The sequence below is a fragment of the Chiloscyllium plagiosum genome, chromosome 2 (genome assembly GCF_004010195.1).
Source record: "Chiloscyllium plagiosum isolate BGI_BamShark_2017 chromosome 2, ASM401019v2, whole genome shotgun sequence".
Taxonomy (NCBI): domain Eukaryota; kingdom Metazoa; phylum Chordata; class Chondrichthyes; order Orectolobiformes; family Hemiscylliidae; genus Chiloscyllium; species Chiloscyllium plagiosum.
In genome coordinates, this window is record NC_057711.1 from 54,165,875 (window position 1) to 54,182,890 (window position 17,016).

General features: G+C 37.2%; 1 long non-coding RNA gene across 2 annotated transcripts in view; it reads left to right on the forward strand.

Moving 5' to 3' along the window:
• The window catches only part of LOC122559821, a 166,312-nt gene that overhangs the window by 63,387 nt on the left and 85,909 nt on the right, over window positions 1–17,016 (forward strand). For both annotated transcript variants that reach the window (XR_006314560.1, XR_006314561.1), the window contains exon 2: window positions 7,558–7,684. This is a non-coding gene — a long non-coding RNA (uncharacterized LOC122559821). The remainder of the gene's footprint in view (window positions 1–7,557; window positions 7,685–17,016) is intronic.

The following is a 17,016-nucleotide window of genomic DNA, read 5'->3' on the forward strand; positions in this document are numbered from 1 at the left end:
GCTTTAATAATTAGAAATCTGCCATTGCATTCAGATTTAAGTATGTATACATTTATTTTAGGAACACATCCTTTCCCTTGTTGACAGATGGAATGTAAAATTTCCATAGAACATGATCATTGAATCATCGAGTTATACAGCACAGAAACAGACCCTTTGGTCCAATTTGTCTATGTCGACCAAGTTTCCCAAACTAAACTAGTCCCACTTGCCTGTGTGTGACTCAATCCTTTTAAATCTTTCCTATTTATGTATCTGTTAAAATGTTTTTTCAATGTTGTAACTATACCTGCATCTATGACTTCCTCTGGCTGTTCATTCCATGTAAGAACCAACCTCTGGGTGAAAAGATTATCCCTCAGGTTCCTTTTAAATTTTTCTCCCCTCACCTTAAAAATATGCCCACTAGTTTTGAACTGCCCCACCCTAGGGGAAAGGCATTTGCTATTCATCTTCTCTATTCCCCTCATGATTTTATAATCCTCTGTAAGGTCACTTCTCAACCTCCTATGCTCCAGTGAGAAAGATCCCAGTCTATCCAGCCTCTCCCTATAACACAAATCCTCCAGTCTTAGTAACGTACTGGTAAATCTTTGCTGAACCCTGTCCAATTTAATAATGTCCTTCATATAGCAAGGCAACCAAAATTGTATGCAGTACTCTAAAAGTGGCCTCACCAATGTCCTGTACAACATCAACACGATGTCCCAACACCTTTACTCAATGATCTGAGAAACAAAGGCAAGCGTGGTGGACACCTTAATCACCCATCCTACCTGTGAAACATCTTTCAAAGAGCTATGTAACTGAACCCCTAGGTTTCTCTGTTTGACAGCACTACCTAGGGCCCTGCCATTAATTGCATAAGTCTTGCCCTTGTTCATTTTACATAAATGCAATATCTCACATTTAGCAAAATTAAACTCCTCAGCCCATTGGTCCAGTTGATCAAGTCCCCTTTGTAATCTGATATAACCTTCTTCACTGCCAACTATACTACCAATTTTGGTGTCATCCACAACTTGCAAATCATGCCTCCTGAATTCTCATCCAAATTGTTTATATAAATGACTAACACTTGTGGACCAATCCCTGTGGAACACTGCTCGTCATAGGCCTCCAATCTGAAAAACAGCCCTTCACCTCCATCACTACCCTCCACCTCCATCACTATCCTCTCTGTCCCCTAATGTCAAGCTAATTTTATATCCAATTGGCAAGGTTTCTCTGAACCCCATGTAATCTAACTTTACTAATCATTCTCCCATGCGGAACATTGTCTCCATGGATTTACAGTAAAGCCTTTGACATTGATGACGGCAGAGCAGTAGACAATTTTTTTTGGTTGCTTCGTCAAAAAACTCAATTAAGCTTCCCTCTCACAAAGCCATGCTGACTATCCCTTTATGGTCAGAAACCAATAATATACACCATAATACAACTGGTTGAGTGGAGGCAATATACTATGTAAACGAGAGAGTGGTACTGATCCTGGGGTGTGGTACATAAGTCAGAAGGTTTGTATGCAAGTACAGCAGGTGATTGTAGGAAGGTGAATGGAATGTTGTTGTTTGCTGCAAGGGGGTTGGATTAGAAGTATAATACTTGGGGATTTTTCTGCAGCTATACAGGTCATTGGCGAGACATCTGGCCTACTATGTACAGTTTTGATCTCCTTGTGTGAAAAAAAATGTGATTACTATAGAAGCAGTTCACAGAAGGTTCACCTGACACACTTCTAGATGAAGATTTTATCTTGTGAAGAAAGGTTGGATGGTGTAGCCTTTTGGAGTTTAGAAGAAAGAAATATATAAGGTTCTGAGGGTACTTGATAGGGCGAAACCAGGAAAATGTTTCCTGTTATGATGGAGACTCAAAAAAAGGACCAAATTTAGAAATGAGAGGTTTCCTTTTCAAGACAGGAATGAGGTACCTTTTCTTCTCAGAATCTGATGCACAAATAGATCAGCCATGATCCCACTGAATGGTAGAACCGGCTCTAGAGAGCCAAATCTACTTTCTTTCCTATTTTTAATATTTATATGCATGTGTTTATTCTTTTTTTACAATGCGAAAACAAAAAATGAGAAAACCAGAAATGAGAAAGAAGGTAACAAACGTGAGTGGTGGAAGGTGACGTTTTTGCCTTGCCTCCAGCAGCATGTCTCTATTCAATGTGGCAATGTTTATGTTATCCCTTATAACATAAATCAGTGGATAATGTGGTATTGAAAGATTCAGCAACCATTTATTACAGCTCACTAATACATGCAGATATTAGATTCATAGGCACTTGTGTGTCTGGGCTAACATCAAGTTGTTCAGTTATTTAAAATAGCATACTTCTATCAGCTTTTCATGCTTCAAGTGATGCCAGTTAAAATGGAGTCTGAAACCCCTCTAACCTCTGGTTAAATAGCATGATAAACTCATGATATCATGCATTTTTTTTAAGACGGACTGACCTACTAACTCTGAGACATAACATTTTTTCCCTCTGTTGTGTTGAAAATAATTTTGGAATGTGCTTGTTGTCACACTGAGAACATAGTCTTTCCCTGGTTGTACACAAAACCTAGTGCAAAGCACCAACCCATGTCAGATGAGTGATCTGAGGTAGTCATGGATAATTTATCAACTAAAGAGTAAACTGTTTATAACGAGCAGTTCTAAGAATGTGTTATAAATATGTCTTGCTCATCCATGGAAAATGTTAAATAGAGAAAGTGGAATTCCTTAATAATGGCATGGGAAATATGTACCTGATGACTTTGATTTCCAATTTTTAAACTTTATGATGTTTATATATTAAAGATGCATTGTGTTTTAGAAGAGTTTTATGTTATATTCGCAATCACACATCAAAGAAATGAGCATTAAATAGACTGATTGAGTTTAATTTGCTGACGATTTGTAGATGGAGCTCCGTGAGGCACTTCAGCATGGATGACAATAGCTATTTCCACTCTGATTAATAGGGTTAATGCTCAAGTGTGTTAAAGTTCTGTTTCCTGTTGATTGAATTAATGAACAATGCAATAACCTGAATATACAGAAAAAACTTTACTCTGTGCAGCCTTACTCGTGGACATTAAACCATTGCAAGTATCCTGTCACAGATCTTGGCTTAAAAAAGTGGTAGAGTCAATCTCATCGAAGCAGTACTTTCAACAGTCTTGTAACAATGATTACTTGTTGTTAATGTCTTTCTTGGAACACAGGTGCAGTGGTTTATGAAAAATGCTTTTCCGTAAAAAGAAAGGCGCACCAGGTTGTATCCTGTTTTAACAGTTGAGTGGTTTAATGGACTTAGCTGCTTCTTACTTGGTTCTGGAAGATCAGACTGATTTTGACTGGATTCTTTATCAATGCACTGAGTCCCAGCACTAATCACTGTCTCAGATTGGGCTGTTTGAATTGCTATATGTTCAATCACATGCCAAAAAACCCCCACAATATGAAGTATGTTTCTATGTACATAGAATTCTACTCCTCATCCGGAGTTTGTGTTTAAGTGATGTGATGATGGCTTGTCCATCATTGCCAGTGGTTCATTGATTCATTTCCAGTTTAATGCAGCTTCTGGGTTTTTGTCTGACTGAAGAGGTAGCTATCTGTGTAGAATGATTTTTACCAAGTGCATCATATCAGATTGACCTGATGACTGGCTGTTCCTTTGGGCTTTCTTTTCTTTACCTCGTTGGATATGTACAATCGTGGAATTCAACCATAAAATAGTAACACTGGTGTATTACAATAGTAACTGGAATTGCACATTTTAGCTTATAGTACCTGGTTCAGTTTTCCTGCTAAAAATGCATCACTTTGCTCGTCTTTGCATGAAAATGTTATCTGCCACTTTTCCACCCTTCTAAACCTGTTTTTCTGTCACAGTGTCTATTGCTGTTTTTCTCTTGGTTTTGTCATTGGTAACATTTTGGAATTTGTGCTGTGTACTCTGAGGTCTCGGTCCTTAATATAGAACAACCAAACCTGGTACTGATCCCTGGGAAACCACATACTGTAATATATTTTCCTCCAGTTCAAAGAAAATGAGTGTTCACCTCTACTCTCTGACACTCTATTCTTGCTGCACTGTCCTTTAATTTATGGCCCTTAGCTTTGCTGAGAAGCCTTTTCTGTATCTGTTCATCAGACTTCTTTTTGAAATGTGTGTACACCACATTAACCTCAATGCTGTCATCAGTTTAGGGGATAGTGGAGTAGTGGACATCTCTCAGGCCTGGATTCTTTTGGTGTCTTTCAAGAAAGAGTTTCAAAATGAATTTGCCTACCATGTCTGGGGATTAAAATTGACAGTTCACTGTTCTTGCTAAATCGCTATCTGAATGATGGCCTAACCAATCAGCACTTTATTTACATGCTGTGTTTTTTTTCTAAAGTCTGTTTCTTGTGTCCTATATCTGATTTGCCAGATGAAAAGCTTTAACTTGTAATTTCCTTTTAGCAATGTATAAAGATAGTGTCACATCAGACCTCTATCTCTTTGTCAACCCGGGAGTTTTGGATTTGTTTGTCTTCTCTATTCTTGGGAATGTGACTTGATTGTATTCAACTATCTCTGCTTTAAAGTTGGCCCTTCAGTAGTACAGTTTAGCTTACCGCTCTTGGGGTTCATTATCCCGGGCCAGATTTGGATCCTGTACCCTTTCTGCTTGGGATGGCATTTGTCCCCTACTCATGAGAAAGCAATTGGGAGGCTATTAAGATGTTTCTTCTTGATGCTGCTGGTATACCTTTGGGTTGCTATGCTGGTAGCCTTCTCTGCCAACTCGAGCAGGTCTCCCGAGAGTTAGATTGGATAGAACCAAGGGACTTCAATGAAGTGAAGGGCTTGATTTTGGCAGCCTTCATTTTGTTAAATGGAAGGATGGAGACAGAGGACTGGAGTAAAGTATTCGCTGATTCTGAAGTTTAGGAATGTGTTCAGATGGCCCATGTCTTAGGTGGAGGTAATCATGTCTAGGGTGGGGGGTGGGGGGGATTGCAGGTGCATGACCAGAATGTATGGTTCTGCTAATAATCCTCAACTTGCTCCATTAGCATCCTTTACTACCCCCACCCCACCTGTTGTGTTCTGTATTGTGTTTCTTCAGAGTCGGTCATTGGTACCGAAATGAACCACAGCACTGGCTATTCACCTTCGCCAGTGTGGTTTATAGCCACTCATGTGATCTCCCTAATAAGGATGTCACAAAATCCTGGATTCATGCCTGTGGCCCAGAGGCAACCAACTGCCCTGCTAGCTGTACAATCCCATGATAAATCATTGCTGTCATCAACCAGATCTGAATATTGGAGGGTGAAATGCGCTGTAGGACTTCTGCGACACCTGTCTTATCTTCCTTTACTACCTGCTGGTGATTCATTCCTTCTCTACTTGCACATTCTGAAGTTACACTGTTTCCATATTCGGAAACATGCAGTTCAAAAGACTGGCTTCAGCTTTGCCATCGCAGATCATCTTTGCCACTTTATTCTGTTCCATTTATGCTCCTGTCAGTTGAGATGCTACATTTGTGCTAGATTGGTCTTTGAAGCAACTTGCATTGCAGAGTCGTTACCAATTTCACTTAACAGGATACCCAAGAAGGTATTAAACAGTAGTCAGGCATTTAGATTTGGTGACGAGCCTACCTCAACTGCATATTGACTGTCGTTCCCTTTTATACTTCCTCTAAGAAGAATCTTGAGCCACCGTTGAATTAAGTACAGTGTGGAGAATATCTCTTGCTATAATTTCTGTGTCTTGCAGTTCTGCTGCACAACTATACAATGAAGGAACAGCACTCCGAAAGCTAATGCTTCCAAATAAACCCATTGGACTATAACCTGTTGTGTGATTTTTAACTTTGTCCACCCCAGTCCAAAACTGGCACCTCCTCATTGAGAATATCTTTGAAATTCCTTTGATTAAGAAATACTTCCAATATCTCTTTTTCTCACCAATAGAGGAGCTTCATCTTAATCTGTTCTTTTGGTTGCCATATGTGTAATGTTAAAATGTATCCTACTTAATATAGTACGTTTTGGTCAAGAGCTTGAAATACTCTGCTTTTTACTGTATAATTTTATTCTACACTTAAGTTTACCAATTCTTGGTTTTAAAAAAAATCTAGTTGCGTACTGGCTCAGATTTTGCTGAAGAAATAAGTGATATAGCTGGAAATGTGTTGCTGGAAAAGCGCAGTAGGTCAGTAAGCATCCAGGGAACAGGAGAATCGACGTTTCGGGCATAAGCCCTTCTTCAGGAATTCCTGAAGAAGGGCTTATGCCCGAAACGTCGATTCTCCTGTTCCCTGGATGCTGCCTGACCTGCTGCGCTTTTCCAGCAACACATTTCCTGCTCTGATCTCCAGCATCTGCAGATTTCACCTTCTCCCCAAATAAGTGATATAGCATGTTACTCATTTGCAGTCAGTTAGTAACTAGTAACGAGGCAGGGGCATTAATTGCAAACAGATTGCTGGCCAATCTGCACATTAATAAAACTCTTAATTGCCACTATTAGAGTTATTGTATTTTCACATTTGCCTTGTAAATTCACTACTAAATTTAAGTAATGCAGTAAATACACAACTGGTGTATCCGTGAAGTCTCATTTGTTCTGATTACCAGTGATATTAAAAATGTTAAAATGTAAATTATAGATGTTTTTGCTTTTCCTTTTTTTCTTTCTAAATCTAGTCTTTCTCTCTCTCTCCGTTTTTCTTCTGTACTTGATTTGACATTGAATTGACCCACTCTAATGTACCCTCATTCTCAATTCTTTTTGTTTATTACTCGTTATGCACTTAATTTTGCTATTCACAAAAGTTTCTGATACCTCATTGCCATCACAGAGCAGCTTTCATTTCAAGCGATTTTGTGAACAAGTTATTTTTATAAACCTATATGTGCATATTTGAAGTGTACATTGAGATGCCTTACTAGAGCAAAACCTGGGCCATTTTCATGAAATATGTTTGAATTTTTTAAAGGTAATTTATTATTCATTCTCAACTGGCTTAAAAATATAAATCCTGAAATTCTGTGAAAACCTTTTTTGAAGGCCAGCTTATTAAAGGAAAAGTTTCATAAGCAAGTTTGATGTGATTTGTTGAGCTGCATCTTATGACAAACTGCCTTTGAGGTGGAGATGCCTTGAGCTAAAAATCCACGTGTTCTCTCTTGGTATGAGTTGTGCATATTGTTGTCCATGCCTGAGAGGACTGGCTGGGGAGCAGGAGTGAAAAACATTTTAATGCAGATGATAAAGGATGAAGATGATAATCACAAGGAATAGACTGATTACTGAATGCTTTATATCAGAATTATTATACACTAGAATATCAGCCTATTTATGATTATTCAGAAAGATTTTACATTTTCTTTAGGTCAATTAGAATCACAATGGACAATATTGGTAACTGTTGAACAGTATTTTAAATAATCTTGCATTATTAGCATTTTTTTCCACCAGGTTACTCTCAGCAGGAAAAGTAACTATTAGCAGAAATCATTGCTTCTAATCAGTTCTGTTAATTAATTCTGCAGCTCCAGTGAACACTAGCTTTTCAATGGGAGAAGAATTATACTGGTCTGACAGCTTTGTGCTTTGAAATGGAGAAGGATTAACTGAAGGACTTCACTTGTGCATCTCCAAACGATGGAATTCTGAAAAGTAAGTTAACCACTTCCTGGTATTTATTGTCATGTTAGAGAACTCCTTACAGCTGGTTTCTGCTGTATTAGTAGATTTTTGGGGGATTGCCATCCGCTTGTTTTCTTAATTGCTCTGGATACATGCCCTTCGCATTTGCAAATTCTACATTGAGACTTGATGCATTGGAAAAATAAATTCCAAAGATTTTAAATTTTCTCTAGATTTTACATTAGACTCTCAGTTTAAATTATTTTTAATCTTTTTCCCTACTCTTTTTCTCGTCTAATTACATCCTTCCTATAACATGGAGGCCACAATTCTGTACCCCATTCTAAGTGTGAATTAACGAGTATTTTATGCAGGTCTAGCAGAGTCTTGGTACTTTTATACTCCAGTAAAATAGTGTATTCTATATGCTTTCTTGACTACCTAATCTACCTGAAGTGCGACCTTCTGGGATCTGTAGGTATATGTGTGTCATTCTGTTCCTGTACATCTTACTGTTTGTTTTACTAACCTTGTTTATAATGACCCCTGCCACCAAGTGTATGATGTACTCTTCTCTAGAATGAATCTTATTTTTCACTTTTCTCGCCACCTGACCAGTCCTTTGACATCTTCCCTTCTTCCTTGCTATCAACCTCATGGCCAATTTTCATATCGTTTGCAGATTTCTTTATTATGCCCCACAAGACTTTGATATATATTAAACACACAACAAAGAACACACTGCTGACTTTCAACAAATTCTACTGGAAGCATCTAGTTACTAAAGCGTCTGCCACTGAATTAATTTTGGATCTAATCTGCCCCTTAGCTTTGCATCCCACAATCCTATTCTTATCAGTTATTTAATTGTGTCTGTTGGAAGGCTGTGGAAGCAATTGTAACATATGATACAGATAGAGAAATAGAGGTACTAGCAAGAGACCCAAACCATCTTCATAAATTTATAGTCACAAGGTGAGTGAAACAAAATAAACAGTAAGATTATGAAAGATGTACAGGAGCATATAGTCAAATTCGAGAAGCATTGATCTGCTACTAGCTAGTTAGATGGGTTGGAAGATGTAGATGTAGATCTTGCAGTTTTGTGTAACCAAGATAGAAATATGCATTTAATGGTGCAATCAGAGTGGCTTACTGAGAAGATGAAGGAATTTTGTGGGGTTATGATGAGCATTGCTCATTGTCCTGTCCTTGCAAAAATCAGTGGCACACCTTCAGAGTAGTCTGCAGCAGTCCTTCTAAAGATGATTTATTTTGGTTGATCTGTGCTTTAAGATTAGGTTGGAGTCTCTGGTTGTTCTTTTTGGAACAAAGGAAATTGATTGGGGATTTGAAACTGTTCAAGATTAGGATGGGTTCAGCTAATGTAGTCAGAAATACATAATGACAGAAGCTGTTCCAGTAAGCTGATTATATAAGGAGTAGAGAACACAGACTTACAAGTTTCAAATGAGATGTAGAGGGATCTGAGGATGACCTTTTTCATGAAACTGGTTATGACTTGTAGCCCTCTCCAACTAGGGTGGTGAAAGCATAGATGACTGATAATTATAAATGGAAATTAACATGTAGTGGAGCTAACTAAACTTGCAGATCAACAGAGAATGGGATTCACTGGAATGTTCTGGAGAGTTGGCAAAATACTTGATAGGTTGAATAGCATCCTTTTGTATCAAAGCGAATCTGTGACAGCGATTATAATTTATCGCATAAAATAATATATCGTTCTTAAGCTTCGTATCACAATGCTACTGCAAACAAGACCTATATAATTTATTGGTATAAAACAAAGCAGCTTTGATTGCATTTTTTATCATCTACATTTTTAAGAAAGAACAAAGGAGATGCAAATATGAGGAGGTCTTTCTGAAAATATTATAATATTTTGATTTGCTGTGATATTACAAATGGATGTATTGCATGCCAACTACCATATCTGATGTGATAACCTGATTGTATAGCAGCAAAGTGTTTTACAGTTCGAACCATCTCAATGTTAGACAGTTCAAAGAGGAACAACTGGGAGAATGGGTTTTTTTATTGGCAAATATTTCAGCGATAGATATAATGTTACTGATGTGAATCTGAAATGATGTGCGATTATCTAATTCTTAAAACATTACTCAGTAATTTCCATTATCAATATCAGACTTCAATTTTTTCTTTGTGCTGATTCAGAAATGTTCTCAAAGAAGGGCAAAATGTTTAGTTTCAGCTGTAACTAACTGATGTTCTGAGGAGGCTAGATGAAGAGGGTTGGCTCATGTAGAGTATAAATGCTGGTGCAGACCAGTTTTCCTGAATGGTGTTATGACACAGGGTGAACATTTCGGCTTAATTTAAAGCAGAAACACAGAAAAGATTTATCCTGTGCAGTAATCTGTAAAAAATCGAGAGGCCAGGAACTATTTAAAGTAAAAATTAACAACTTTATTTCTTAAACTGTAACAGAGAATAATTAACTAACAACTATTTACAACTCCTTCCTCTAATTTACATTTTACCTTCCATTCTATAATTCTCGTTTGATAAAACTCCTGAATAATATTTACATAACAAAACTTCTTATCTCAAAACCACACAGCTTTTGGTTCTTCTCTGTATTCGTGTCATCCTTTCTTCTTCTTGGGGATTCTGCTTCACAGATTACTGATTGATAAAGGTATCTTCAAGAGAGTTATTCTCTGGGCAGTTTGCAGATATTGTTGGCTTGGCAGTTCTCCTCCCAACTGTTCAATTTCCCCCGGTCTTATACCCCCCCCCCCCAAAGCATCAGATTGTGTCATTGGCTCTTAAGATTGTCAATATACTAAATTCAAACTTGATTGGTGTTTGGTATTTTTTCGGGGCCTAATACTGATTCAAATCTGTTTTTGTCTTCAGTTAACTAGCTCCACTAACTGCTGGACCAAAAAGTTATATTATTTTTTTTTTCAGAACACTTGGTGCTGTCAGGTAGTTCTGTTACTCTATCTCTCTTAAAGGTAGAGTACACCCACAACTTCATAACAGTTTATTTCTGTGTTGTGAATTCTCTCATGAAGGACTCTTCTTCTCAACCTCTTCCCTTGCCTGAGGTCTGGTGGCCCTTAGGTTAAATCACCACCAATCACTTCTCTCTCTAATGAGAGAGCAGTCCCTATGGTCTGGTAAGACTATGGTGACACAAAACAATGTTGCGTGGGTTTCATCATTCCAAATTTTATATTACTTCTATTGGCCCTGTACTTTTTGTTCTTATTGAAAATGATCATTTGTGAATTTGTGTCATGGACTAACTTTGATTGGAAATAGCTCTTAAACTTGCTTTAGCTATCACAGTTCATTGGTTAGCTACCTAATCAGACTGTCATTGGGAATTCAAAACCTTACTCAGCCTCATTTTGGTCCTCTAATATGCTTTCTGAAAGACATTTTGCATTCCAGCAAAGAATGTAGTAAAAGGAAATCTCCCTAAAATAAGGTAAATTTTTTAAAGCATTAAATATGATGAATACCTTAGTTTTGGATTGGACAAATATTACCTTGTAGGTTGAGATAAAAACTGTGGCATTTCAACTGCAAACCATTAAGAAAAATTCACCTTTATTGTGTAGTAAGGGTCTGAGAGAATTAATATCCTTTTCAAAGCAGATGACTTGTTTAAAATATCTTTTGGTGTTTAAAAAAAATGAGAACTGCTTTGACCTTGCCAAATTCAGAGAGGATACTTCAGTCCAGAAAGAATTCCTTGTAGCTCTTCTTTAAAATTTAGCTATTCAGTAGGTTGTATGATATTTTCATGAAATATTTTAGTCAAAAGAAAATCCATGGTATGTATTTTATTAAATAAAACCAATGTCAATGGATGACAAATTAATGGTTGACAACTTGCCTCTGAAAATATCTTTCTTATTGTTGGCTGAATTTCTTTTAACTGCTTCTTTCAGGCACTTGTTGCACAGATGCATTTTTCTGTAAAGTGTCAAGATGGGAACACTTCATTCACTCACACGTTAGGGTGAACTACTTTCCAAATTCAATGAACTGAAAACTGAAGCAGCTGGCTAGATGGTTATCCCTTGATTTTCAATTCTTTGCTACTTTTTCTGGTTTTTGCTGTATCTAATGCTTTGTGGCTTAGCTTTGATGTAGTGCATCTGGAGTTAGGCACTTGATTTCCCCATGTGATAGGTTTCATTTTCTGCCTTCTGAGACATGGACAAGGAAAACAAACTCACTAGAGATTGAGCAGTTTCTCAGAGAGGAAAGGGAAGCCATGTGAAACTACATGGTCACATCTTTCATAGTTTATGTTTGTGAATATATTAGCCACCTACTTGAGAAAATAAATAGTGTCGGAAGACCTTAAAGGAGGCAAGAAACCTGCTTAGAATTGGAAAGGGAGCTATTTAATATGCTATGTCATAATAAACAAATGCAACTAGTTTCCAGTTACAGGCCTGGTTCCAAAGAAAATCGCAGTTGTTATGGAGTGTTTCCAAGCCTTTTGCTTCATTATAATTTACACATTATAGCATAGTTTTAAACAAAAAAGGAGTTTAAGATTCTTTTCCAAAAGATAAGATTTTAAAAACAAATTAATCATTTATGTAACCTGTTAACCAGGGTTTACCAAAACATGGATAAAACTATGAGCACCACCAAATTTAAACATTATCACCTGATGAAGTGCTTTTTGCACTACACCAAATAAAAACTTAATGCTTTGATTGCCATAGTCGCTGAAACATGAGTATTTACTGAGGTTAAAAATGTGGATTCATCACTGAATGATCATTAGGTCTTTTTTCATATCTAGAAAGAACTTAGGATATTGATTGGCAAGGAAGTGTCAAACATATTGGCTTTAGAGAAGCAGTACCGTGACTAAACAAATTCATACGTTCAGTTCACTCGTGTAATTCATTTATCTCATTCAGTTAACAAAAACAAGATCAAGACTTTGTGCGTTTTTTTTCTCTTAAAACGTTTTTGTTAATGGTTTTTCATTTAAAGTGCATTTGGCTGCCCTGGATTCTAGAAAAAAGCATGAGTGGTGCTTCAGTAGGACACCTGTATAGTTGGTAATATTGATAGTTTTAAAAGGGAAGGAGGTTTCGGGTTTGTGCAGAACTAAATCCCCTGAAAGTGATGTCTGACTTTCTCTGTGAGCGAACAATTGCTCGATATTCATTTTTCCTGACTCAACTTTGTATTTGATTTATACTTTGCGAGAGTAGTGATGTTTTGAGTTGTTGGTTGGTTTGCCGAACCGATTGATTTCTTGTTTTTGCAAATGTGTCATTCTCCAACTGGTTGACATCTTCAGTGCCGTTTAACCTCTAGATGAAGTGCTGTTGTTGAGATCTGCCTAGAATTTATCCGGTTCTTTCTGTCCAACTATAACCCGAGGTACACATCTTCACAAAAATGTTAAATACTGATATTTCATTTAATAAATGTTCAAAAGGGATTTTGCAAAATGTAGCTTTGTATACTTTTATATAAAATTTTTGTTTAATTTTAACTTCAACGTGGCTTTGTTAATTAGTAAGGTTACAGAATGCTAGCAATATTTTGGAGGGGAATAATTATGAATATAAAAAATGGTCACATTGTAAGTTATCTTATGGTTGCATTGCATTTTCAAAGGTAAACTATTTAAATATCATTACTATTAGTGAAGCTGTAAATATCTGATTGCAAACCAACATCCATCTTGAAATGAAATGCTGCATTTGAGGAAAATGATTCAATATGGAAATCTCATGAGAAAATGATCTGTACTTGATGAGGACTGAAATGAATCTTGGTTAAAATGTCCTTTTTGTTCCCTGGGCGCTCAAGTTATAGATAATTTAGTCTGTGTGTGAAAAATATTTAAGTTGAAGATTCAGAGTCTCTAATTTACCAACAAAAGTTATAAAAGGGCGCACTAAATTTGTGACATCTTCTTGGTTTGGAAAAATTAATCTCTAAGACAGAGGAGCTTTGGAGCTGTACTTCTAATTAATGCCTTGCTAGATCTCACAGGCTTGGCTTATTTCATAATTGGAAACGTAAAGCAGGAGGATTATCAGAGGTGAGAACTACAAAATAGAGCTTAGTGGTTCTGGTTATATTGGCAAACCCCTTTAGGGGAAAGAGATTCCCTCTTAGAGTCATAGAGATGTACAGCATGGAAACAGATCCTGCGGTCCAACCTGTCCATGCCGACCAGATATCCCAACCCAATCTTGAAGGCAATAGAGCAGTGAAGGGAACCAAAGATGAAATTGAAAATATAATTACGATACATCTGGTTGAGGAAGATGTTTACATCCCTTCATCTAATGATCTGTGCCATCATGACTCGCAGCATGTGATTGTAGTCCGATTAATTTGGTGTTTTTGCTTTTACTACCTTATCTAAAACCCACTCCAGATCTCCTAAAAAAGAAAGGATATTAATGTAGTCCACGAACTTGGAGACTGGTGAAGTGGGGTTTTGGTTGGAAGCTGGAAGAGGAACAGGGAGGTTTGAGGAGTGGAAGAGGTGCTTGTTCTATGCTAGTTGTTAGATGTGGTTCCCAACCTGAACCTTGGATTCTCTGTCGTTTGGCATAATTTATAGCCTTTCATGTGGAGTTTGTATAAAGCTGAAACTTTACCTGGAATAAAGTGAGCTGAAGATTAGGTTGACCCCTCCTACAATTACAGTGAGTTTAAATGACAGGAATAATGAGGACAATATTGATGCTCCAAATTGGACACCAAAACCTACCACAAAACAAGCCATACCACTCATCAAAAATAGCCTAGCAATCTTCGACCTATCATCTGTTCTCCTCCATTTCCAGTACTATAGGATCCTGCCAACATTTGAAAGAAATATGCCCAGTGTATACTATCCTGCAAGCTTCCACAGCGCTGTCAGTAATTCGAGATATAGCTTATAAACTTACAAAGCATTTGTGCGAATAAAATGTGGGCTGACTTGGCCATTTATGTATTCCTGCTAAATATTAATAAGACATTAAAATATCAATATATCTTAAATCTTGCGCTCACCAGATTCAGAGGGGTATGCTGGGAACTATTTGTGGGTTTATACAAGTGTTCAAAACACTTAAAGTAAACCATCTCAAGTTAAAATTATAGTATCAAGTTTTACTTAGCTTTTTATTCAAACCTTTTTTTCGCTTAGACATTGGGCCCCTTTCATAAGTAGTTGCATTGAGGTTTCCTATTGAAATCATCCTATGCCAATAAAGTGAAAGGTGTGGTTAAAACCCTATTTCAAACAGAGAGGTTGTGTTAATTGTTTTTGACTATAGCTGTTTACAAATGAGACGTGACGTTTCCAAATTGTCAAAATCACCTTCCGTGCTACTTTAATCACAGGTCTTAAATAATAATTACCTTCAATGTGTAGTAATTTCCCTCTGGTTCAAGGTGTGAAAGAGCTAGGTGTTTTTCTTCAACAAGATAGAAGGTTTTGTTCTTTAATCATACAATCAAAGTGATTATTGGTTTTAAAAAATTTAAGATTAAATAAACCTAACAAAAGTGTTTTACTCATTTTAAATATACACATGTTATTAATATTTTTCATATCAAGACTAGTTCAAACTAAGCCATGACAGCAGGACAATGGGATATAGATTAAGACTAATGAAAGACAGATTTGAATTGATGTCAAAGTTCTTTGCACAAAGACTGATCTATGCGAGTGGATATCAGTGGAGGATAATTCGGACAACTGTCTTTCACTTACTTTAGAAAAGGTAGAATACTACGTTGAATAAATAGAACTGAAAGGTCCTCATAAGGGGACGGGCTAAAATTAATTAAATATTTTACCTTATTTGCAAAAAATCTTACCTAATCTGCACAAAATTTTAGAAAACTCTTTCCTGTACCTCTGTAACTATGCTTATTTAAGTTGGAGACCCGTGTTGTTCTCACTCAATTGAGTTTGAAATTCTGTCATGTTATGATCATTGCTACTCAGAGTCCTTAATTATGAGATTCTTATCAATCCTACTTCATTGCTATATCTAAAATGGCCTATTCCTGTGTAGGTTCTGCAATATGCAATTTATACAACCCATCCCTGGTACAAGTGACAAGTTCACATTCCATATTACCCTTAGTTATCTGATTTGTCCTGTCAATATGCAGATTAAAATCCCTCATGACAATTGCACTGCCCTATTTACATGCTTTCATTATTTCCCGATTTATACTTTGTCCTAAAATGAGGCAACTGTAGCATATTATAGATTCGCCCTACCCGTAACTTCTTTCCCTTGCTATTCCTTCCTTCCACTGTTCTAATTCCACATCATGATCAGTTTCATCCATATCATACTCACCACCACATTGATGCCATCCTAGTCCACTTCGTAGAGCGATAGAGCTGTACAGTCTGGAAACAGACTTTTCGGTCCGACTTAACCATGCCAACCAGGTATCCTAAATAAATCTAGTCCCATTTTCTAGCATTGGCCCGTATCCCACTAAATCCTTCCTTTTCATATACCATCTGGATGCCTTTTAAATGTTGTAATTATATCAGCCTCCACCACTTCCTCTGGCAGCACACGTATCACTCTGTGTGAAGAAGTTGCTCCTTAGGTCCTTTTTAAATCTTTCCCCTCTCATGTCCTCTTGTTTTGGACCTCCCCTACCCTGGGAAACTCCTTTTATCTTTTACCTATTCTTCACTCTGCAACCATGTCTCATTGAAACAGTGACATATTAATTGTTTTATTTTGGCCACGTTCTCTTAATGTCACAAAACTCTTACTATTGAAATTTGCCCCACAGTAGATCTGTATCTGTGCAAATTGTTTTGGCAGTTTAAGTCCGTATAGATCCAATAATAAAACTGACTCTTCCCTGAACCAGAACTTTTTTTGTTTAATTGGCTGGACAGCCTGGTACATGAGTAATTTTAGAAGTGGTTTGTAATTTTATTCAAGTTGTAAATTTTGTTTTGGAATTTGGACTTTGGTAACATAAACTCTGATTATGCTGCTGTGCACAAACATGAATGAATGTTATCGATGGAGAACAGTTTGCATTACTATACAATGAATTTTATATGCTGAAAATGTGTTGCTGGAAAAGCGCAGCAGGTCAGGCAGCATCCAAGGAACAGGAGAATCGACGTTTCGAGCATAAGCCCTTCTTCAGGAATGAGGAAAGTATGTCCAGCAGGCTAAGATAAAAGGTAGGGTGGACGGACTTGGGGGAGGGGCGTTGGAATTGCGATAGGTGGAGGGAGGTCAAGGTGAGGGTGATAGGCCGGAGTGGGGTGGGGGCGGAGAGGTCAGGAAGAAGATTGCAGGTTAGGAAGGCGGTGCTGAGTTCGA